The sequence below is a fragment of the Ictidomys tridecemlineatus genome, chromosome X, assembly GCF_052094955.1.
Source record: "Ictidomys tridecemlineatus isolate mIctTri1 chromosome X, mIctTri1.hap1, whole genome shotgun sequence".
Classification (NCBI taxonomy): Eukaryota; Metazoa; Chordata; class Mammalia; order Rodentia; family Sciuridae; genus Ictidomys; species Ictidomys tridecemlineatus.
In genome coordinates, this window is record NC_135493.1 from 111,864,382 (window position 1) to 111,889,506 (window position 25,125).

Consider the following 25,125-nt stretch of genomic DNA (forward strand, 5'->3'; position numbering starts at 1 on the left):
AAGGCCCTGAAGAACTACATTAAGTCACCTGAGAGTCCCTAGTCAGGTGCCACCTCTTCTGGTGTCCAGGAAGACAAAGGCATCTGTGAATTGTGCAGAGTGGCTGGCACTCTTGGGGATTAAAATGAACTGTATTTAAATAAGCAACAACACACACATTGGCTCCCTAAGGACTAAAATACGTCCATGTGAGGGCATCCTACTTAAGGTTGAAGGAATTTTCTTAATTCTACAACCTTGTGTTTGTTGTTGTTGTTGTTGTTGTTTTCTTAAAGTACATTCAAAAAGAAAACAAAACAAGGTAGGTCTAGGATTGGTGGGGCATACAAAACGGGTCTCTAAATAGACAACAGAACTTGTCCATTCACTAGCATATGGTTATCATAGAAGTAAACAGTACTCTACACACCTGATTAGACTAAGTAGTTGTCTTTTCCACTATGGTTCCAACTGTTTCACTTTGAAATAAGTGACAATCCTTGAAAACAGTCACTCTAGTTTGTAGAAGGATTCCATATAGTCTGTCACAAGTAACAAAGTTGCTTTGCAAGACCTGCTACTTCTCAAATTTGTACTAGAGCAAATTATATTCTGGGAATGTATGAATATGTCAAAATGAATCCTAGTAATGTCTATAATGCACTCATAAATACACTAAAAACAAAAAATATCTAGTCTGTTTGCTTTGGTATGCATTTTTTTGTTGTTGTTTTTCAATTTTTCCTCTTCATTTTTTTCAAAGAAGCATTGCAACAATTGTGTTTGTAGGATTGTCCAAGGTTGTAGTCACAACTGTAAATATTATTTGCATATCAGTAGAAAAAAAAAAGGAGGAGGAGGAGAGGATTCTTTAAAGCCCCAAATAGCACAGATGATAGCAATTTCACCTGGTCTGCATTTCTCCTTTCATGCAAATTCTCCTTGAGCTTAACTGACCACAGTCGTGTTTTTTCTCGGGAAGTAAGGGAATTGGTGTTTGTCTATACTTCCAGCAACATCTGGTTTTTCCACATTGGCACTGGTACCTTGTTGGGAGCCATCCATCTTGGAAACAGTGGCATTATTTGCCACAAAGCTGGCCCCCAGGGAAACTAGGAGAGTGGAAATGTCACCACTTTGAACCTCTGATATCTCATTAGTCTTCATGGCCTAGCCACTATTGAGCATGCTGGTGTAATAGGTTTCACACAATAGGGTCCATGCTCACTGAAGGGGCCAGGATTTCCTTGGGAAAAATTTCTGAGACTCTCTTCCATCTGTACCCAACAGAGTCATTGTGTTCTTGATGGCCAGCTTCCTGCCACAGCAAGCTGAGTTATTGTTTGCCCCACAGGTGATATAGCAGACCTTCATATTGCCTTCAGTAGTAACAGTTGACCCATGTATGTTGCACACACAAGGCTTCTCTCTGGTGCACGTCCACTCATGAATCTTAAGGGAACTGGTGGGTGAGAAGTTCTTCCCACACTGTATTATGCCATGTTTCTTGGCCTGTCAGTGTGCCTGGGCCACTAACAAAAGAGTCAAGCCTGGGGACCTGAGGAATGGTTCTACAAATGCTGGGAACTTCAACTTTGACATAGGGGGTTGTGCTCCAATAAAATTGATGGGAGACTGCTATGACCTTTCATCTCGGGGAAGCTGTTCTCGGAGCTCTCAGCTTTGCCCCTAGCATCAAGAGACCTTGATTTGATGCTTCTGCTCAGCTATTAGCCAGAGACACTGCCTGGAAGGACATGGTTTCCATAGCTTTGATACTCCTAATCACCCATGAGTGAGGACAAGTCATTGGTCAGGCATCTCCCCCAAGTCATTTTCTCAGCTGCTGTAGCACTACAGGCCCAAAGTAGGACCCACTTTCTCTGGGGCATCTAAGGAAGTCATCACCTCAGAGTGATGTCAAGTGGGAGGGACTCTCCAGCAAGGTGTTTTGGGAATCCAACCACCCATGTACTACATTCGTAATTTCTTTAGGCAGATGGGGCATGAATGCTGAATCTCTACAGATGCATTCACCCAATGGTATGTTTTTTTGCCTTTGGTAGAAAAAGGTTGTCCATAAATTTTACACGGAATGGCCTCTCTCCAGTGTGGGTACATTAATTACATCTTGAGAGAGCTTTGGCAGCTCAAGACCCAGCAGCAAATGAGACTAGGGTCAGTGGTTGCCTTGTCGATGCTCACCACTGCCTGCTGTAATTTCAGATCTCTGAACCTAGCTTGGGGGTTCCATTACCCATGGAAGCCACCAACCATTGGGGAATTATAGTTTGGCCCCAGCCCAGGTCATGTGGGTCCACCCTCACTTTTTGGAGAAGGCCTATGCTGCAGTCATTGGGCAATGGGCCACCCATGAGGTCCTTAAGGTTTAGTCCCTGAAGAGAGATTTTGATGACCCATACAGAAGTGGTCCCTATTACAAGGACAGGTTTGCTGTCTGAAGGACAAGAACCGAGTGCATAGAGGATGCCATTGCCTGCTGCCCTTTAGTTATATAATTCAGAAAACAGCTGGGGGTTCGTCTTTACCTGAGACTTTCAATGAAAGTATACCTTGAGGTTGCCCTTGGTGGTAAACTGATGGCCACAGACAGAGCACACAAAGAGGCTCTCTCCAATATGGGAGCAGAGGTAGATCTGCAAAGAGTTATCAATCCTGAAAAAAGTACTATAGAAATCGACCTGTCTTTAGGTTTGATATCCACAGCAGAGATGTTTGGTGACTTCCCTTTCCCTTTCCCAAATGGATTAGTGTCAGGGCCTGAGGTAGCCAAGCACTCTGGAGGTAAGAGATGACATTCAGGAGCACTCATGAACCATCTGGCTTCAGGGGAAAGGGTGTCAACCCTGGTGACAAAGAGCTGGCCATGGAAGGTATATTGCCATGAGATATCTTGATTCATTTCAAGGCATCCAGAAACAGACATTGTCTTCCATCTTTCTGGCTGAGCAGTTACTTCAGTGGAAACCTTCTGGGAAAGTGGCTGCCTAAAGTCTTCAGGGTGTCAGCCACTGCCACACTAGAGTGGAGGGTGTGTGCAGCCCACACATTCACCTGGATGTGGAGCTGCTTCTGCTACAGGTACAGAATCTGTTTGAGGCCCCACATGGGATGCTGTTGGCACCAGGCATCAGGGTTGGCCAGCAGCTCATCCACACTCTAATGGTTCACCTCCACCTTGGTGATCAGTAGTGCCTGAAGAGTCCATTAGTATTGGCCACTTTGCATTTGGGTAAATAGTCATGTCCTGGGGTGTGGGCATCAGGGCAGCTTCTGCCTTCAAGTACACAACAGACTCTGGACTTGGCTTCTCCTTCCCCCACTCTCCCTGTGACCATTATTACTGCTTGGGCTATGTAACTGGTTGCTCAGTGCAGCTCTGGAGAAGTCCTCTGAAGGTACTGGCCCATCACTGTCACTAATGATGAGGACAGGTGGAATTCTAATGCAATTTTTCTTGTATTTCAAGATTTCAGAAAGATTAAAGAACTTGGCACAGCATCTCTCACAGATGTAAGTTTTCTCCCAACAGAGCCACTTCACCATGGCTTTGTCCCATTCCCTTCATCACCATTCCCTAGAGGGTTCATTGGAGTACACCTGTGCTGCTGGGGTGTAATTTACAGTCAGCTCAAGTCATGGATGCTTGCCCTGGTTCTTCTCAGAGTTCATTTATTGGGGCTTTACCTGCTTGTGCCTAGACATTGGTGCTAACATCTGGGGGCCAGGAGAGCCACAGTTTTTTGCTCTCCCCACCACAAATTCTAGGAATTGGGAAACCTACCCACTTCATGTGCATATCCCAGTAATTATTATCAATAATCAGTAGTGCCAGCTTCTGAGAGCATGGTCAAAGAATACATCTTAACATTTTTGGTGAGTTTAGCTTTCTTCCAATAATGCTTGATTAATATAATAAGGTCACACGCCTCACTGCATCCTGTCCTACACCCTCACACCCCAGAATGGGCAATATGAAAATGTCTCAGTGATGACTTTCGATGATGACAGCTGGAGAGACTCAGTAAATCTTCACAGTTCTATAGAAACAGGAAGACAGGAAAGGAAAGGAGCATTACAGAAACTTCCAGGAGGATTATGTGAAGAAGTCCTGCCAGAACAATGCAGCTGGGCAACATCTTGCCTTTCTTTCTCCTATGGAAACTGCTCAGAGTGAATTACACATGGGTGCAGACACACACACATACACACACCATAAACATGACGACACACAAACATACACTAAGTGAAATTTACCAGATTTGCTAGCCAGGGTTAGTTTTGCAATCAGTGATAAACCCCAGCAGAACAAGCTTCTTCTGGATTGTATTGAAGTAACTCAGGGCAACCAAAACAAATGGTCAAAATACTTCTCAGAATGCAAACACGTGTGTCTATTGCCAAGTCGAACAGAAGCCCCAAGAAGTCATGTTTGGGAGAGGGAATTTTGTAGTTCATTAGTGAAAATGGAACTTTTTCTTTCATTGTTCAACTATAAATAATTCTTTAGCACCTTCTATGTCAATAGTTCTATGTTAAGGACTAGAAAAGGGATGCCAAGAAGTACAGAATCCACTCTTTATCTTCTATGAGAGAGAAACTTCTCTGTATATTCCTCCTTGAGCCTAACATTTCTCCTAACATTTCTTCATCCTCAGGGAAGTGGTAGACAGATGCTTTCACCCATCACTCACCCCTCCATAAGACTTTAACAGATATAGATCAAAGTCTGACATCCCTTTATCTTCCATCAGGTGGTCTAAATGTCACTGAACAGAAATGGTCCCTCCTTTTGCACTTGACTTTCTTTGAGATAGCCTGCCTATGGAAGTCGCTCATAGGCCTGTTGTTTCTGCATTATAAGCAGAATAGAGAGGGGCTTCCTTGACCTGCAGAAATATCTTCAGTTTTCTACTTACCCCCCCCTTGTACTTGAGCAATTAAAGATGGAAATAATATACAGATTGATATGGGCCTTAGTTGCAATGGGAGTCCTTCTTTCTTCTTTTGCTACCATGAGAACAGGTCATGACTAAGCCCAATAATTCAAGGAGGATGAGAGTCATGTGAAGCAGATCTGAACTCAACCTACAGTTGGAAGCGTCCAGCTGAGTCTAGAAAAGCCACTCCAACCAACCTGCAGATTTATGGAAACTAAATGCTTATTATCATTTGCCAGTGAGATGGTATGGTTGTCTGCAACAATAGTTAATTGGTACAGAAACTGTGATTGCAAGAAATTAAAACCATGACTCTGGATTCCAGTTGGATTCCAGTTTGTTGGGTGCAATGGCAAACTCTCCAAATCAAAACTGATAACCCCAGACAAGCTCTTCACACTCTGGACTTCTGTTTGCATATCCATAAACTGGTGATAACATAATTTCACCTCCCTCAGAGAGTTGTAAGGATTAGATTTCTCAATGCATTCAAAGAATGTGAAGCAATACCTGGCACACAATAAACAGTCAATAAATGTTTCTCAGCACAATTTTATCTAACAACAAAGTTGATGTTATAATTTGCACACAAATACAAATTTTAGGATCAACTGCAAACCAAAAATTCCTGCAGGGACTTTGATCAAGATTGCATTAAATCTATAGATCAAGTCAGAGGGAACTGGCATCTTAATATTGAGTGGTTCAATCCATAAATATGATATAGCTCTCCATTAGATCTTTCACTTCTTTCAGCAGTGTTTTATTTTGGGCATTAAAATCTTGCATTTATTGTATTAGGTTTATATCTAAATAAGTCAGTTTTTAATGATATTTATTTTGATTTTCAATTATTCATTGCTAGACTGTTATATTTTTACTTTCTTTCATGCAGTCTTGCTTAAATCAACATTAGTTTTAGGGCTTTTTGGTAGATTCTTTTGCATTTTCTACAGGAAAGGTCATTTCACTTACTTTTTAAAAAATATTTTTTAGTTGTAGATGGACATAATCTGTATTTTTATGTGGTGCTGAGGATCCAACCCAGTGCCTCACACTTGTTAGTCAAGCGCTCTACCACTGAGCCACAACCCCAGCCCCATTTCACCTATTCATTTTTTCAATTTTATTTTATTTCTTTCAATTGTCTTTTTTTCCTATTTGTATGCCATGTATTTCTTACCTTATAGTGGCTAAGACCTCCAGTTTAATATTGAATAGGAATGGTCAGAACAAATATACTTGCATTGTTCTTGGTCCAAGAGGGAAAGTCTGGTATTTCACAATTCAGTTTAGCTGCAGGGTTTTCATAGATAAGGGTTATCTGATTGAGGAAATTATCTTCTATTCTTAGTTTTCTGAGGATTTTTATCCAAAATGTGTGTGGACTTTTTTGTCAAAAATAATTGTTACATCTAACGAAATGATCATTTTTTCAATCTGTTATCTTAAATCAACTTTGTTTTGTCTTGAAATGTTGAACCAGTCTTGCATAACTGGGATTGATCACAGTTCTTTCATTGTGTAACATCATTTTCATATCTTGCTGGATTTTATTTGCTAAGTTTTTCTGCATCTATGTACATGAGGGATATTAGTCTATTCCTTTCTTGTTAGGCTTTGTGTGGTTTTAGTATCAGGGTAATGTTGACCTCATAAAATAAGTTGGGAAAATATTGCTCCTGTTCTATTTGACTGAAGATTTGGTATAGCACTGGTATTATAGCTTCTTTAAGTGATTAGTAGAAATCACCAATAAAGTTCTGGAGGAGGGGGATGTTTTTTACTGAACAAAATTAGCTACCAGGGTCTTACTATCAAGCTGTGAGATCAGATGCATGAAGAAACAACATCTATGTGCTAAAGACCAGTGGCTTCTATAGGCCTCATGTATCAAAATCCCCTAAGTTTGTGTGTGGTTGTGAAATCTGTCCCTCAGGGATTACTTTATTATATTCAAAGTATGGAAATCCACACTTTAAAATATGCATTTTAAAATGAACACCAAGAACAATTCCATAGGTTACTATAATGCTCACCTAGATTTGATGACTCATTTTGGGGTATAGAGAGAATGTTTTTAGCAGAGCTTGGACTATACTGAGGCAAGAGAAGCACCTAGGGTTTAATGAGGCTCTCACTCTTGTGTTAGTTTCAGGTGTGGATAAGTATATCTGAGTACCATCTTAAATTTTATGCCCTTGGCAGTTCTCTTGCTTCACCCAGTAACAGCCCTGGGTTTTAGCATTCAGGTAAAAGTGTGAGAGGAAGCAGGAGTCCTTGCTCTGTCTGGTTCCCTGTCCTACCTCACTACCATATTGTGCTCCAAACCACCTCATTTGACACTAAGTATTTCCTTGCCAACCTACTGGTCCTGCATTCCTAGCCAATCTGGCACCCACATTCCTAACTTTTTCCTCTTCTATGACATTTCAGCTTTGTACCATAATCTAGCAATTAACTACTGCCTTGTTCCCAAGTCTTCTCCCTACCTTGAGAATGGGCTGTTTTCAAGTGTGTATATGCAATGTATATATGTTAGTTATTCAGGAATTGAAGGATTTCAATCTTAAGATAATGGAAAGCAATTGGGAAACCATTGAAGAGTTTTAAGTAAGCATCTTAAATTCTGTGTGTCCAAAACAGAACTTATAACCTTTTCCTTTTGTATTCCTAAAGTAAATCATACCATCAACCATCCAAACCCAAAATGTGAGGATCATTCTACCTCTTTCCTCTCCTTCAGCTTCAGTTTCCAACCAGCTACCAAATCCTATCACTTTTTCCTCCTAAATATATCCAGCCCTGTCCAATTCTATGTATCCCCACAACCTCTGCCTTAGTTCAAGACTTTATCATCTCTTACCTGGAGGTGGTAGCCTCCTCACTGGGCTTACTGTTCCAACATCCATAGTGTGCCCATATAATTTATTGAGATAATTGACTAAAAAGGAAAGTTTTAAAAAGTAAAATTACATAATTTTTGAAATATTTATTGACCAATAAATCATCTTTTTTATATTGCTAGACTTATAAGATAGTTCTATTCACAAACCTTAAAAAAACAAATTTAATATAAAATTATGTATATCTGTGTATGTGAAGGCAAAAACTCAAACTGTGTTTTTGATAGTCATATAATAATCAAAATAATCTCAATGTATATTCATAATTAACATACTTTAGTTTTACATCATATCTATAGTACCATTTCATTTTCTAAAGAATTTAATTGTTCTGCATTTGGGGTAAAATTGGGAGTTCATAACCCACTACAATCCAATGTATGAAATATGATATGTCAAGAGCTTTGTAATGTTGTGAACAACCAATAAAAAAAATAAAATTAAAAAAAGAATTTAATTGTTTTAAAATGGCTGTATTATTTTAAATTTTTTATAAAATTTCCTATAATGGGGCTGGGATTGTGGCTCAGCGGTAGGGCACTCACCTAGCATAGGAGGGCCCCGAGTTCGATACTCAGCACCACATAAAAATAAAGGCATTGTGTTGTGTCCATCTACACCAAAAAAATAAATATATATTTTTTAAATTTTCCTATAATCCTCTTTAGCTTCTTATAATCTTTTGGTTTCAAATTTTGAACTATTGAAATTTTACATTGACTGGTCTTAGCAGGGCATTACATTTGTGCTGATATAAAATTCACACACACCTGGGAGGGGTGGCACGTGCCTCTAATCCTAGCAACTTGGGAGACTGAGGCAGGAGGATGGCAAGTTCCAGGCCACTCACAGCAACTTAGTTAGACCCTCTCAAAGAAAAAAATAAAAAGGGCTGGGGATGTAGATCAGTAAAGCACCCTGGGTTCAATCCCCAGTACGATAAATAAATAAATATAAAATTTACACAACCTAAAATTTGCCATTTTAAAGTGTACATACAATTCAGGCTGGGTGTGGTGGTGCATACCAATAATTCCAGCAACTCGGGAGGCTGAGGCAAGAGTATCACAGGTTCAAGGCTAGCCTGGGCAATTTAGGGAAATCCAACCCCAAACTAAAAATAAAAAGGGCTGAGGAATGTAGCTCAGTGATAGAGTGCCCCTGGATTCAATCCCTGATATTAAAAAATAAATAAATTATACAATTCAATAGTTTTCAGTATATGCATGATGGTATGCAATAATCAACACTATGTAGTTCCAGAATATTTTCATTATCCTAAAAAGAAACTCCACACCTATGAGCAGTCAATTGCATTTCCCTGTTCCTTACAGCCCTCAGCAACTACCAATCTACTCTGACTCTACATATTTGCCTATTTTGGATATTTCTTACAAATAGAATTATAAATTACATGGCTTTTTGTTCCTTCTATTTACCATGTTTTCAAGGTTCATCTATGTTTTAGCAGGAATCAGTACTTATTCTTCTTCGTGTCTGAATAATATTCCATGATATAGATGCATCATATTTTGTTTATCCATTCATCAGCTGATAAACATTTGGGTTGTTTTCACTTTGATGTTATCATAAATACAGATGCAACAAACATTCATGTCCAGGTTTTTGTGTGAGTGTGTTTTCAGTTCTCTTGGATATATGCACAGAAGTGGAAGTGCTAGGTCAAATGATGACTATCTGGTCAACCTTTTGAGATGCCAAACTATTTTTCAAAGGGACTGCACTATTTTACAATCCTACCAGCAATATATGAGGAGACCAATTTCTCCATTTCTCATTTGTTTTATTATAGCCATCCAAGTAGATATGAAGTATCTCATTGTAGTTTTGATTTTTCATTTCCCTGATAATCAATGATATTGAGCATCTTTTCATGTGCTTATTGGTCCATTTACCTGTCTTCTTTGGAAAATATCTATTCAAAACCTTTTCCTTCCCCCCGCCATAACTTTGGTACTGGGGATTAAATCTAGAGGCACTTTACCACTGAGCCACATCCCCAGCCCTTTTTATTTTGAGACAGGGTCTTACTAAGTTGCCTAGGGCCTCACTAGGTAGCTGAGGCTGGCCTCAAACTTGCCATCCCCCTGCCTCAACCTCCTGACTCGCTGGAATTACAGGCATGCACCACAGCACCTGGCCATTTTCCCATTTTTTAATTGTGTTGATACTTTATTGTTGAATTTTAAGAGTTCTTTATTTATTCTGGATATTAGACTTTCTTTAGATAAATAATTGCCAAGTATTTTCTTCCATTCTGTAGGTTTGTTTGTGCATTTTGATAGCATTCTTTGATATGCAAAGGTTTTTAACTATCTATTTATTTATTTATTTATTTATTTGTTACTAGGAATTGAAACCTGGGGCACTTTATCACTGAGCTACATCCCCAGCACTTTATTTTTTTTTTTTAAATGCAGTTTTTTTTTTAAAGAGAGTGAGAGAGGGGAGAGAGAGAGAGAGAGAATTTTTAATATTTATTTTTTAGTTCTTGGGGGACACAACATCTTTGTTGGTATGTGGTGCTGAGGATCGAACCCGGGCCGCACGCATGCCAGGCATGGCACGCTACCGCTTGAGCCACATCCCCAGCCCCATGCACTTTATTTTTTGAGACAGGGTCTTGCTAAATTGCTGAGGGCCTCAGTAAATTGCTGAGGCTAGCCTTGAATTTGCCATCCTCCTGCCTCAGCCTCCCAACATGCTGGGATTAAAGGTGTGTACCACTGTACCCTGCCAAAAGTTTTTAATTTGGGTGAAGGCATATTTTTCTCTTTCATTTCTTGTGCTTGAATGTCATATCTAAGGGATTGCTGTCTAATCAAATATCATTAATATTTATGCCTAAGTTTTCTTTTAAGAGTTCTATAGGTTTAGCACTTACATTTAGGTCTTTGATTTATTTTGTGTTCATTTTTGCATATGGTGTGAGTTATGAGGCTAAATGCATTTTTTGCATGAGGATGTCCATGTCCCAGCACCATTTTTTTAAAAAAAGACTGTTTTTTCCTGTTAAAAGATTGTGGTACCCTTGTTGAAAACAACTGACCATAGATGAGTGGTTTAGATATAATATTTTGATTGAGAGAAACATATCTGTGATATAAATTCTGTACCTAAAGGATATTCTAAAGTTATATTTTTACTGATATGTGTAAATATATAAGCCAAAATATTTTCTCAGTGACCTTTTGCCTCCATATGGAGTATCTTTCCTTATCAAATATTTTTATGTGACAAGGCTGTTGAAGTGAATTGACTCTGTTTGTGATCCTTTTTAATGTTTTGCACAACTCAGATGCTGCAAAATTGTAGGGCTTTTCAATTTCATTCTATTTTGGTACAAACTATAAATTTATCCAATTAAAAATAGGAGTTTCATCAAAAGACCCTTCAAAGTCAAGGTATTCCAACATTCAATTATAGAATTGCAAATTGGGTCTTACAGATCATTTGAACTCGCATAATTTAATTTGTTTAGAAGAAATCTAATGTCTGTTTGCAAGCTTTGTTTTCAATGATTCTTTTCCAAAATCTTCAAATGTGAACCTTCTTTGAATACTTTGATTAAAGACATCCAAATGGTTTTAAGAAATCAAGAAATAAAATTTAGGACTTACAAAAATGTTCAATACCAATGTAGCATACTTTGATTGATTTACAAAGTAATTCTTTAAAGCCTCAAACATTTCTAAAATCCATTTTATGACAGATATCCCAACATCTAAGTATTTTTGATTCAACATATTTTGTTATAAAAATTTTGTATTTCAGGTATTCTAACAGTGTATAAAAAGAAACATTTGTAAATTCTGACAACTGTAGTTTCTATTTTGATATAGTATTGTAGCTTCTCTTTTTGTAATAAATTATGTGTATACCTTGACTAATTCCAAGTATAGTTCAGTTCCTTATATTGAATTTACTAAGATAATTGTCTTCACTGCACCAAAATTTATATTTTAGCCATTATCTCTAAAACAAATTATTTTATCTTCAAATGTTAAACTTTTAAAATAAACTTACTATAGCATTCACAATCATGGCAGATGTTACACCTTTGACAGAATGAAGCTCCAAAAGCTTTATTTAGATCCATGAATTGGATGAAAATATCAAGCTATAACTGGAATGAACTGATATTCCAAGCATCTGAAGACACTAATATAAAACTGAATCAATGTAACTCTTTGTGAACTTCTTTATCTTCTAATAAAGCCAACACATTGACAGATGTTGCTTCACTTTTTTAAAATATTTTTTTAGTTGTTGATAGACTTTTATTTTGTGTATTTATATGCAGTGCTGAGAATCAAACCCAGTACCTCACACATGCAAGGCAAGAGTGCTACTGCTGAGCCACAGCCATAGCCCTGTTGCTTCACTTTTTGTATGAACACAACGTACATACAAAAAAAGGAATGAAAGTTTAGCAATTAGATCTACATGAAAATATATACTACACAAAGCCATATGCAAACACCATTAAATGTAGATGAGGACCCCTTCCCTGAGGCACTACACAGCATAAATGCACTCAAAAAGTAAGTACCTTTTGGGCTGGGGTTGGGCTTAGTGGTAGAGTACTTGCCTTGCATGTGTGAAGTATTGGGTTCGATCCTCAGCACCACATAAAAATAGATATTGTACCAATTACAACTAAAGAAAAATATTGTTTTTTAAAAAGTAAATGCCTTTTAAAACTCAAGGGCTGCCCTGTTACTTGAGACCCCAAACTGAGAGCTGGTAGACTGTGAGCCAACACCCTGAGTGTCCACACTCGAGACTAATACCTTTCAAAGCTAAGGCACCTCTTTTCCACAGCTCTACTCTAGTGTCCTGGAAAGAAAACTGCATCAAATGCTATTTTCAAAATCAGAGACTGAAAGAATTTTAGAGCACAGTCAAGAGCTGGGAAGTGGAGGGACTTATATAAAAGTGAAATTAATTAAATGTTTCCCCAAGATAGAAAGAATACAATAGATATATGTGTAACCAAGTATTATTTCCCATTAGTGCTGAGAATATTTATTTTGTTCCCCTCCTGGGTTCCATAAATACTAATGATTTAGCATGTATTTGTACTATTTTACAATATTAAACAGTTCAAATTATTCTTACTTTCATGCATGTCCATATATCCATACAAATATCTATATTTTAAAATATGTAATTGTATATATCAAACCAGTTGTAGTTTGGGTGAAGTGAGCTTCAAATTCTTTAAACTGGCAAGTAGAAACACAGTAAACCCTAGAATTGTGAATAATTCTACTTTTATAAAATTCCTTCATACAATTTTCATTGGCACTTAATTTGATTTAAAAAATTCATGATATTCATTAATTATATTTTACCTTTTAATTGATAATTTTAAATATTTTAGAAAAATCATTTTTGAAAACAAAAGGTAACTTAATTTTTTATATTTATATATTTGGATGAACTTATAGGCAAATTTTATATCTTGAATACAATTCAGTTTTATTTTTGATCCTTTAAATCTTTGCTGTTAAGAGAATGCAAATTACATGAAAATTTTGAATATAAAAATATAATTAGTGATTCTGTTGAAATGAAGGAAATAATACTAATTTTAGGAGGGAGGGTAGTGATAGGGATGGAACACAGGTCTCATGTATATTAAGCATGTGCTCTACTACTGAGCTACACTCCCAGCCCCAAGGACACTACATTTTATGAAATACACAACAATTCATGAATTATATATCATATTATTTGTATTAATCATCTAAACTTTGTATTTATCACCTCAACTTTATCAACTGCATGAAAGTATAGTCATCTTTGAGTTTTGTCCAATTCCATATAAAAAGTATAGCTTTGGGGCTAGGGTTGTGGCTCAGTGGTAGAGTGCTCACCTAGCATGCATGAGGCACTGGGATGGATCCTCAACACCACATAAATGTAAAATAAAGGTTATTGTGTCCACCTACAACTAAAAAACAAATATATTTTTTAAAAAAGCATAGCTTTGCACATGTTTTTTATCTTGTCATAATGAAGATATTTTTGTTAAGGTAGAAGTATAGGATATTTTATTTAACAACTTACTAGTTTGATTCATAACTTGTAAATATTTAAACCTAATGAAATGTGGGCTTTCATTTGTTCTCTTGCCCCAGGCCTACAAATGTCCAGGGTAACAGAACACACCATCTGCCACTTCATGTGGTAAATTGCCGTCTCCAGGAAGCTTCTCATAGTGACAACTATTTTTGAAGCAAATGACAATGCTTTTTCAGCAACTTTGTGTCCTCTGTTTTTCATGTGGTTAGTTACAGCTCCATTGCCTTCATGGCAGGTGATAAATGTCCACAAACACTTTGTGCAGATCATATACTCAACATCAATGGTCTTGAGAGGTGAAAATTGCTACTTAATATTTCATTGAACATTCCCTTGAGCTCATTGCTGCCAAAAGGGTTTATTGCAAAAACAAAAATATTAAGCATTAGCTAACAATATAATAAATAATAGATATAAGTTTGTACTGTACAATAAATGACAAAATCCCTGTAGCAAAAGCATTGAGTTGACCCTTTCTAACCGCCAGCAGTACTTCTCAGCCTTTATTTCCTGCACATACTTCACATACAACTCGCCAGTGATGTCCCACATTTTCTCACTGATGTGGTCAAGTGGTGGCCTATGCAGCTTTACATAAGACATATGTCTCAGACTATGGCATGAGCCACAGCAACTGACTGATACACAAAGAGGCTGGCAGGAACAATAGATTTAAATATTTCTCCCACTACCACCAGAGACCAGAAGAACTTAGATCCCTCCAAGCTGTTAATGTTGGAACCACTTGGTTTTTATCAGGGAGCAGCCTGAATGCTCTCCTGTGCTGGAAGGTAGATAACTAGCTATCTTGTAACAGAAAAGTCAGGAAAAGAGAGGCAGACTCACTGGTTTTCTTCCAGATTTGACTACATGATGAATTAATGCCTCTGCTCAGTGAATATCCATCTTATTACTAAACAAGACCATGACAAAAGCTGTAAGTACCAAATACAGGTCTACCAAACTTGCTCTGACTTATTTTAATGCTTATTAATAATAATACTTGAGGGCCGGGATTGTGGCTCAATGGCAGAGCACTTGCCTCATACGTGTGAGGCACTGGGTTCAATCCTCAGCACCACATAAAAATAAATAAACAATAAAAATATTTTATCCATCTACAACTAAAAAACATATTTAAAAAAAATAATTCTTGATTCTAAAATGAAACCTCTATCACAAATGCTAACATGAGCAGAATCCCAGGACAACAGGTATGAGTCAAAACACTCAGGCCAAGATACAGCCAGGGTGATTTTTCTAAGCATAACCCTGGTCAGAGTAGTCCTCTGTTTACAATTCTTCAATTAATCTCCACTACTCTAAAGTTAAAACCCAATCCCTTGAAGCAGTAGGCTATCTGGACCCCACCTATTTCGTCTTTGACCACTTCACCCACATCCCTTCACTTGACCCAAACTGGATCCCACATGATCTTCTCTCTTTTTAGAATATTCCTTCTACTCCCTGAACTGTCATTAGCTGTTGGACCACTGTCAAAATGTATTGCATCCATCCTCTTTTCTGGAAAACTTTCCTGATCCCTCTCTTCAGCCAAGCTGCCTGTCCCCTTTTCCCTGATAATATCTTTTGCACATTCGTGACATGAGTTTTTTTTTTTTAAATCATGAATTGTATGGGCTGGGGATGTGGCTCAAGCAGTAGCGCGCTCGCCTGGCATGCGTGTGGCCCGGGTTCGATCCTCAGCACCACATACAAAGATGTTGTGTCCGTCGAAAACTAAAAAATAAATATTAAAAAATCCTCATAATCCGTTTGAATCAAATGTATGAAATGTGATATGTCAAGAGCTTTGTAATGTTGTGAACAACCAATAAAAAAAAAGAAAAAAAAATCCTCTCTCTCTCACTTTCTTTAAAAAAATTTTTTTAAAAATCATGAATTATAATCCTCTGTTTATACATCCCTACTTCATCTGCAGGCACTTGAAAGAAAGAGATCTTCTCAATTCTATATCTTCAACACATTAGACTAGTCTAGACAGAGTTGGGTTAGAATGGGTTGGGTTGGACACAATTTGGAAACAAATACTGGGAGTCCAAATATGGAGAAATATGAATGCCAAGATGATGAAATTGCACTTTGGTAGATGGCTAATAATGACAAATAGGGAGATTTTGAGCAGAAGGCATAGTGACAGTATTATTTTAGGACAAATCATCTGGAGGTGTAGAGAAGATGAACTGAATTTCAGCTCACTTGTACATGCTCCCCACCAATAATGTTCCCAGTAAACACCCTCACGTTCTCTCTCCACCCACTCCATCTGAGCCTATCAGAGTACTAGCACATGAGAAAACAGAAGGCATTTCTAAGTCAACACTTTTCATTTTTAATAAATAAATGTCAATATCCTTACTATATAAACAGAGAACACTTATAAATAAACACAAAAATATGAACAGCAACTGGACAACAGGAAAAGGACATAAATAGAAATTTTACAAAAGAAAAAATTGGACCAACTAACCAAAGAGACTGCAAACTAAATTAATAATGAGATGCCAATTTTGCCTATTAAATTGTCAGAAATCATAAAACTAATAATAGTTAGCATTGGCAAGGGTTTAGGAAAATGGCACTCATATATTAGATGTGAGAGTGGAAATTAGTGCAAGGCTTCAGAAGAAGGGGGGAAAAAATCCAGAGACAAAGTCAAGGATATATTGTACAAAACATTTAGCACATTTATAATTACTTAGAAATTTGGAAAACAACTGAATAGCTAATAAAAGGGAATTTAAACCATGATACATTTTAATGATTCAATTTTATATAGTTATTTAAAACCACATTTTAAAAGAATATTAGGGACTTAGGGCACTTCATATTCATATTATAATGTTTAGTTTAAAACAGGATGTAGACATATATACAGATAATATAGTCACACAGAATACATGTTTTTGATTGGCATTAAATGAATGAGTATTAAAATTTATATTTGGCTAAAACAATCCATAACAGAAAGAACTTCTGGGATACAATAGTAAGTCAGAACTTTTATCCAAATTTAACTATAATTACAATTTTATTATAAAAATTGTTCTAGTCAAAATTTTAAAGTTACCATTATGATAAAGGAACAATAACTTGGGATATGCAATATGTTCACTTTCAGCTGAGGTGGGTAGAAGAGTTAATTTCATGTAACTGATTTTTTTCTAACACAATTTTCTCTCTTTATATTTTTTGTATCTTTCATTATGTTACAGCTTGGGGATGATAAATCATGAATGCTGTTGAATGTGAGTTTGGAGTTTCTCCCTATATTTTTTTAATTTTTAAATTTGTTGTTGTTTATTTATGCTAAGGATCAAACCCAGTGCCTCACACATGCTAGGCAAGCACTCTGCCACTGAGCTAGAGCCCCAGCCCTCTCCCTATATTTTTATTTACATTTTTAAGCATTTATCGACTAAAACAGGATATAATGAAGTCTCTAAAGTTATTGAGCTGATACACTCTGTATATTTCTATTATCTGTGCATTTATTTCTTCATCATTTTAGAGTTCTTGATTATTGTATTTTAATACATTTTGCAACATTAAAAATAATAAATATACATCTACACTTCTCCTGATGAGTAAAATGTCAAGAAAAATACACAAAAGATGTTATATCTAAAAGGCTTAACCATATTTGTAAAGGAGACAAATAATAATCTTTAAAACATCAAACACATTTGATGTGCCATCCTCATATTTCTGACATAGTTGGGTCTTGCTTTTTAAAAAAATCTAATATGACAATATTTGCCATTCAATTGGAGTATTTAGATCATTTACATTTAATCTTATTATTGATAAAACTGTGTCTGAATCTACCATATTACTAGGTTTTTTTTCTATTTATCTCATCTGTTCTTTATTTTCTTTTCCCCTGTTTTGTCTTCTTTTGGACTGAGGGTTTTGGTTGTTTTGTTTTGTTTTGTTTTTAATGATTCCATTCTCTCAGTTTATTAGCTGAAACTCTTTGTTTTATTGTTCTAGTGTTTACTTTATGGTTTACAGTATACCTCTTGAACTTCTCACACTCTGCCTTCAGTAATATAACAATTCATATATAGCATAAGAGGCTTATGACACTATGCTTGCAGTTGCCCACTGGGAGTCTTTAGGACTCATAATCTATACAGTTTTCCATTTGCCCTCTGGCTGCTTATCCCTTAATTCTTCCTCCATTTTCCACTTGGTTTCATATATGCCACTAATACATCTTTCCTCCTGATATGCTCTAACCTTTAAGACTGAAAAAAAAATTTCCCTGTGGTAGGCCAACTAATGACCCCTAAAAATATCCACACCCTAATCCCAAAAATCTATGAATGTTACCTTATATAGCAAAAAGTACTTTGCAGATGTTGCTAAACCAAGGATCTTGAAATGGTGAGATTATTTTGGGTTATCTGAGTGGGCCCTAAGTATGATCATAAGGGAAGAAGACAAAAAAGGAGGCAGTGGGAACTGCAACAACAGAAATAATAAGTCTGAATAAAGGGGAGAGATTACAGAGCTGAGGAATGCAGCCTCATATGAAACAGATTCTCTCCTGAAGTCTGCAGAAGGAATGCAATCATGCCAACATCTTTAGTCTAATCAGACTGATTCTGGACTTCTAACATCTAAAACTGTGAGAAAACAAATATATGGCGTTTTTTACACTACTAAACTTTGTGGCAATTTGTTACAGCAGCAATAAGAAACTAATACATTTGTCAGGTTGCAATTTTGAAATATGTATTTCATGAAGACTCTTTCAAAGATAAGTATATTTTTATCAGAACTTTAAATATTTTAAATATTTTTAGTTGCTGATGGACCTTTATTTTATTTATTTGTATATGGTGCTGAGAATCGAATCCAGTGCCTCACATATGCAAGGCAAGCACTCTACCACTGAGCTACAACCTCAGCCCTCTATCAGAAATTTTTAAAAATCCTAACTTCAAGGAAAATGTCCTAATAGACATTTGCTGCAGTAAACTGGAACCCATTCACATTTGCATGAGTAAAAGGGAAATGGTGACTGCAACGATACAACAGGCAATCCCAAAGGTAGCATCCAAAGAGAAAGCAAAGCTTTGGTGGACCATGAGATGCAGCAACTGGCATGTTGAAGAAAGATTAATTCTGGGGCCTCTCTTGGTCCCCAAAAATCTCTCAAAATGTGGTTCAGACTCCAGTTTCTCTCAGGAAACACTTTTGAGAGTCAGTTCTAGATGACTTTTTGATTCAAGAATCCACCATGGGGCGATCTCTGGGTTCTTCTATTTCATTTCTCAAGAGAGAGAAGATTAGATTAACCCAGTACAGCTTATGATTGGTTGCAGATATCTAGTCCCAGCCCAATCAATTGAGATCAAGTGTCACACACTAGAAACATGACTGCCTGGACCTTCCTCTTTATCGAGGGCAATGTCAAAGAAGAGTAAGTTCAGCTGGCATCCCAAAATGAGTCTGATACATATGTGTAAATAAACATAGTATGAAAGGCCAGGGTAGTAAGCCCTATTTCTCTTTGGATAACTTTTCAACAGGTGACTAATTCCCTGAAGTCTGGAATAAGACTGACATTTGCAGGGCATGCCTTAGAAGTCAAGGAGATTGGGACAATGATGAGCAATTGTTAACATAATTATTCACCTTAGCTGAACAATTAAGTAACCTGAAGGGAGAGAATTTAAATGGGCAGTGAGATATAAACAAAGAATAGAAAAGGAAAGGGTAAAGAAATAAGTATTTACTGAACACCTTATTGAATTCTGGGCACTTATCATAGGTTTTCTGGTGTGTTTGCTAAACGAGGAAAAGAGGGGAGAAGGAAAGACTGAGAAAAGGATAAGAAAGTTTGTACCAATTTACTCTCCCCACCAACGGTAAATATTGCTGCCCGTTTTATACTAGTGTGGGTTTATTTTCAAAAGAACGATTTTTATATCATTTGTACAGCAAATCTCAGTTATCAGGAACTTGGATAATGAGCTAGTTCTTCTAATTGTAAGCTCAAACCTTTTTATGTTAACCAGATCACATGGATGAGTCTCAAGCATTATGCTTAATAAAAGAAGCCAGACTTAAAGGACTACATACTGAAGTTACACAATTGTGCTGGGGATGTGGCTCAAGCAGTAGCGCGCTCGCCTGGCATGTGGCCCAGGTTCGATCCTCAGCACCACTTACAAAGAAAGATATTGTGTCTGCCGAAAACTAAAAAATAAATATTAAAATTTCAAAAAAAAAAGAACAAGCAAATGAAGTTACACAATTGTATATTCTCAAAGTTTGTAAAACTATATACTTAAAAAGGGTGAACTTTGTTGCATGTAAATTATGCCTAAATGAACACTTTTTTAACTTTTTTTCATTAATTCAGATTGAAATCTTTTAAAATTTTATCACATACCACCTTGAATTTTCTACATCAAAACATAATCTTTCCTTCATTGTTTTTGGATTTGAAAAGAATATGAATTCTAATAATTGTTCTCTTCTATATAAAATTGATGTATTTTCCCCTACATGAAATGATCCCAACTCACTTGCCTATTTTAGTCTTTGTATCTGCATTATCAATTTTCTCCCCTACCCCTGTTCCTGTGACCTCTCAACATCCACAACCCCTGTGAATGTACTCTGCCAAAATGACACTTCTAACTAGCAGCTACTAATCTGCTGTGAACTGTTGTGGATAGGATTGAGGGCAGATAACCTTCATGATAAGAATAGTGTGTTAAGTACAAATAAACTTTAAAGAAGAGACCAGGAAACAATCCTGTAAGAAGGTGCATCTGCTTTTATGCAAGGATTGAATGATATCTAGTTTAGCTACTCAGAGCTGTTTTACTTATTTATTAGTTCTGTACTAAGTTCCTGAAAGGTCAGGTTGCTACATCACTGCATTCTTTTGAGATGAGGTGTTAGAATAATATTTTATTCATACACATGGTCACACGTACGTATTTACACACCAAAAAAAAAAAAAACCTGCTTAGGCAATAAGGAAAAGGAAGGAACCAAAATAAATCTTCCATTCTTCAGAGTAGGTACAGCATAGTATTCTATAGAGTTTAATAATCAAAGTGACCTCAAAGGGGGAATAGACACACATGCACATGCACACACACAGACACACAATTTCTTGAGTTAGACGAAAGGGTTTGGTTCACTGCCCACAGGATAAGGTCACATTTGAGTCAACCAACTGATAATGCCAGAAAAGCATTTCAAAGAAGCACAAACAGTAAAGACCATTTTCTATTTATCAAGCAGAGCATTTGATTAACCTTTTTTCTAAAGGAATCAATTACATGAATATCCTGCTATATGCGTTATAGCTGCTCATAATTCAACAATTTAAAATCTTTATAAAAATAAGATGATCTCTACACTCACGAGTCTAGACGAAATTTTGTTAATTCATTCTCAAAGGCTGTAGTAATTAGTGAAATTTAAAGTGACAGGAAATAGTAATGAAGCTTTAGAGTTTTAGCATAAAATGGCATCATGACTAGAATAGGGAATTTTGAGTCTTGGCTTCCCTTTTCTGTGCTAAAATCTGCATGGTTGGGTTTGTAGATGACATTAGTTACATTCATCAGATGTCCTCATTTTGCAGCTCTCTCTGCCCAGTAATTGCTATCATTTTCAGAAAGGCTTTGTAAAAAGGAATGCATTTATTTCTGATTTATATTCTTCTATTTTGAGCTCCTATTTTGTATCGGACACTATGCAGGCACTTTTAATTCTCAAAAGGATAGGTACTAATATTTTCCCCATTTCAAAACAGCAGAAACTAAGGCTCAAGAGGTTTCAGTAGGTTTCTCAAAGACACAAAGTTAGCTAGGCAGGGTAGTACATGCCTATAATCCCAACAAGCCAGGAGGCTGAGGTGGGAAGAACACAAGTTCGAGATGAGCCTCAGCAATTTAGCAAGACCCTATCTCAAAAAGTTAAAAAAACCAAAAAAGTACTGGGAATGTAGCTCAGTGGCAGAGTACCCTGGGTTCAATCCCCAGGACCAAAAAGAAATTATTTTTTCAGTGTATGAGTACCAGTTCAACATTCCCTATTCAACAATAGATATTGTCAGGGAAAAAAGATTTTTAAAAAGACATGAAACTGGTAAATTAGGAGCTAATAAATCTGATACACACTAATATCCTTGAGCTCATTGACATTACTTTTGCTAAATAAAAAGAAGAGGTCTCTATTTCCTTTTAATGATTGTAGCAAATTCTGCTAATTCTTTATCCTTATATATTTTCAAAATTAATTTTATATCTTGTACCTCTGTTCATCTGAATTATTCTCTCACCATTTTATTTGGGCCAACAAAGTATTTTTAGTAAACATGAGACTCAAACCACAATTTCCAGGAATTTATAATTCTCTCTATAATGTGCCAAGTTCTTCAAAAACATTCCTTTCATTATAAAAAGATCAGCTTTACCTTTTCAAGTATAAAGATGACCACCTCAAGGCTCTCAATTTTATAAACTTGCCAAAGAAAATTGACTTTTGGTAATCATTTTTTGAAATACTCAGGAATCCTCCTCCCCACTGTATCAGTTGAAATGAAATTCAAATCTTAAAATGAAACAAACTTGGCTGTCTTACATGATTAAAAGAACCTAAGTAACAGGAACACTTAATACAATCCCTTTGCTTCATCTTTTTATGCTTTTATATAGCTTTTTTTAATTGTTGGCTCTACCTCTCTATTTAAGTAATAAAAGAAAGATTGAGCTTTGAAGAACCTTTGCAAAAAAAAAAAAAGAAAGAAAAGGAAACAGGCCCAGAGAGCTGGCCTTAGCCTCACAACTGAATAAGGAGCCAGACCTGAAATTTTTCTTCAGTTTTTTCTCCTGTTCCAAGCAGTCTTAGGCTGATCTTATTCCTACTTGTTTTCTTCTGAAACCTGAATTTCCTAAGTCTCCCTATCTAACTACTCAAAGAAAACTGTCCACTGATTCCCTAGCAGAAGTGTCTTTCAAAGTTCTAATAGGTACCTATTTGCTTCTCCTAATGACACTTAAGCACTGCCCTGCTCTTGTTAACTTTCCAGATCATCAGATAATAAACTGAGTCACCTCTGTGTTCCATGTGGCTAGAACATCCAGTTGCTGACTAATGAGAAATTCTATGAAAGGCAGAGAAGTGATTCTGGGGCAACAAGTCAGAAGAGTGTTTATCAATTATTTTGTTACAATCCTGGTTATACCTATCATGTCAAGGCAACCCATCCCACTGAAAAAACTTATTTATATAAATATATAACATATTTATATATATGTATAATATATTATACATAAACTTTATATATATTTATATGAGAGAATAAGAACAAGGAAAGAAGAGTGATTACTCTGTAGTACAAGAGGAAGTGAAAAGCAGAACATCCAGTCCAAATTTTCAGCACTCCCCAATAGTTAGTTCTCTTTCTCTGCTTAAGCAGGAAGACTGCTGCAAGTAGTTGGCCACCTGTAAAATATTACCCCATGCCAGATATTCATCAGGAAAAACAAACACAAGCCAAATTTCCTCATGTATAGAACACAATACATATCTCAGAGTGTTGTGAGAATTTTATGATATAACAAATGTGAACATGCCCTAGCACAGACCTCACATGTAGAAAGTACTTCTGGAATGTTACAACACATGGTAGACATGTAACTCACTACCTAAGCCGCCTTCAGTGGACAGCTCATTGCCCCCACTGCTGGGAGTGCTGTTAGTAGGTAGCCTTCAGCTTTCAGCCACTCTAAGATCACCCTATGCTGCAGAGAGGCTCACACAGGACAGTTTTTGTGGGTTATTTTAGTCACACAGCTCTCTATGGGGTTGGCCTAAACTGTCACTAGGCCCCCCTTCACAGGTCAGTTTCTCTCTCTGGTCACTCCTGTTTCTGTCTCCTCCCTTCCTGCACCCTAAACTTTCCCTGCTCCTCATGGAAGACAATCTGCAATAAGAGAATACAGAAATAAATAAATGGTTAGAATTTGAGGTTTAAAATCATTTGTAGCCCTGGCTTATACTAATACAATTTATTGAAATCTATTTATTAAAAGATTAGGAAAAACAAAAATGAGCAGTTCAGGTCATACTAGAGCATACTTGTAACCCCAGTGACGTTGGGGGGGGCTGAGGCAAAAAGATCACAACTTCTAGGTCATCACCCAGAATTAGCAACTTTAGTGTTAACAAAATTATCATTTTTTAAATATTTGCTTCTATTCATTTGTTAAAATTTACATACATGGTATTTTATCAACTTGAGTACTTAGCTGAAAGGAAGAAGAAGAAGGATTTATGGTTTATTTGATCATTAGCATATAAAAGGGAAGCATGGAGATGGTCTCCTAAGACTGGCATATGCAAAGCCAATCAGACTATGGGAGGCATGGTCAAGTTATGGCACAGGAATAGTCTTATTAGGTGCCATCACTGGTCCAACCCCCTCTGCACATTAAACATCCCTACCTCTGGACTCTCTCAATATGGCTGTTCCAACCATGAGTAATTTTTCAACTTTTCCTGAGTCTTGACAAGACTCTCTCAAAATTCAAAGTTCCTTCAAATGGCCCAGGTCATACTCTAGCCATAAAGACAAGGAAGAAAGTATATCTGATCCCCTTGAAGAAACAAGACTCTGTCACACACACCCAAAAAAAGACAAAATAGAGAAGTACCAGTTAAGAAACTATTTTTCCTCAACCTCAATCTCAGTCTCCTGTATGTCAGTTTGTGATGCTGAGGCTGAAACTCTGTAACCACATTTCTCCTTTACCACCTGTTCTCTATATTCACTGTGCCAATAGAAGACTCTAGAAGCAAACTGGAAGGCTGGGTAAGATAAGAAGGTCAATGCTTCTATTTACTTATGTGCCTTTCAGCATTACTTTAGCAATGTTTCCTCACCCCAGCAGTGAAGACTCATGCTATTAGTAACAGTTTATTCCAAATTACGAGTTTTTAGTACTCCCAAAAACAGTTTAGGCCCCCTTTGAGCTTACAGATGCCAGTACCAGCCAATCAGCCTTTGCCCTCCTCAGACGTTCAAGTCCATGCCCTATGGGGCCCCTCCCACAAGTCTCTTAGTTTTCAAAATGTTGACCTTTTTCCTTTGTTTTTCCATCCCCAGG

At 36.8% G+C, this 25,125-nt stretch overlaps 2 pseudogenes; both read right to left on the reverse strand.

The window, feature by feature from the left end:
* Nucleotides 1-927: 927 nt before the first annotated feature.
* On the reverse strand, nucleotides 928-1,814 carry LOC101954378 (sal-like protein 4 pseudogene; annotated as a pseudogene).
* Nucleotides 1,815-2,103: 289 nt separating this feature from the next.
* LOC144371595 (sal-like protein 4 pseudogene) overlaps nucleotides 2,104-25,125 on the reverse strand; it is a 37,172-nt pseudogene continuing 14,150 nt past the window's right edge.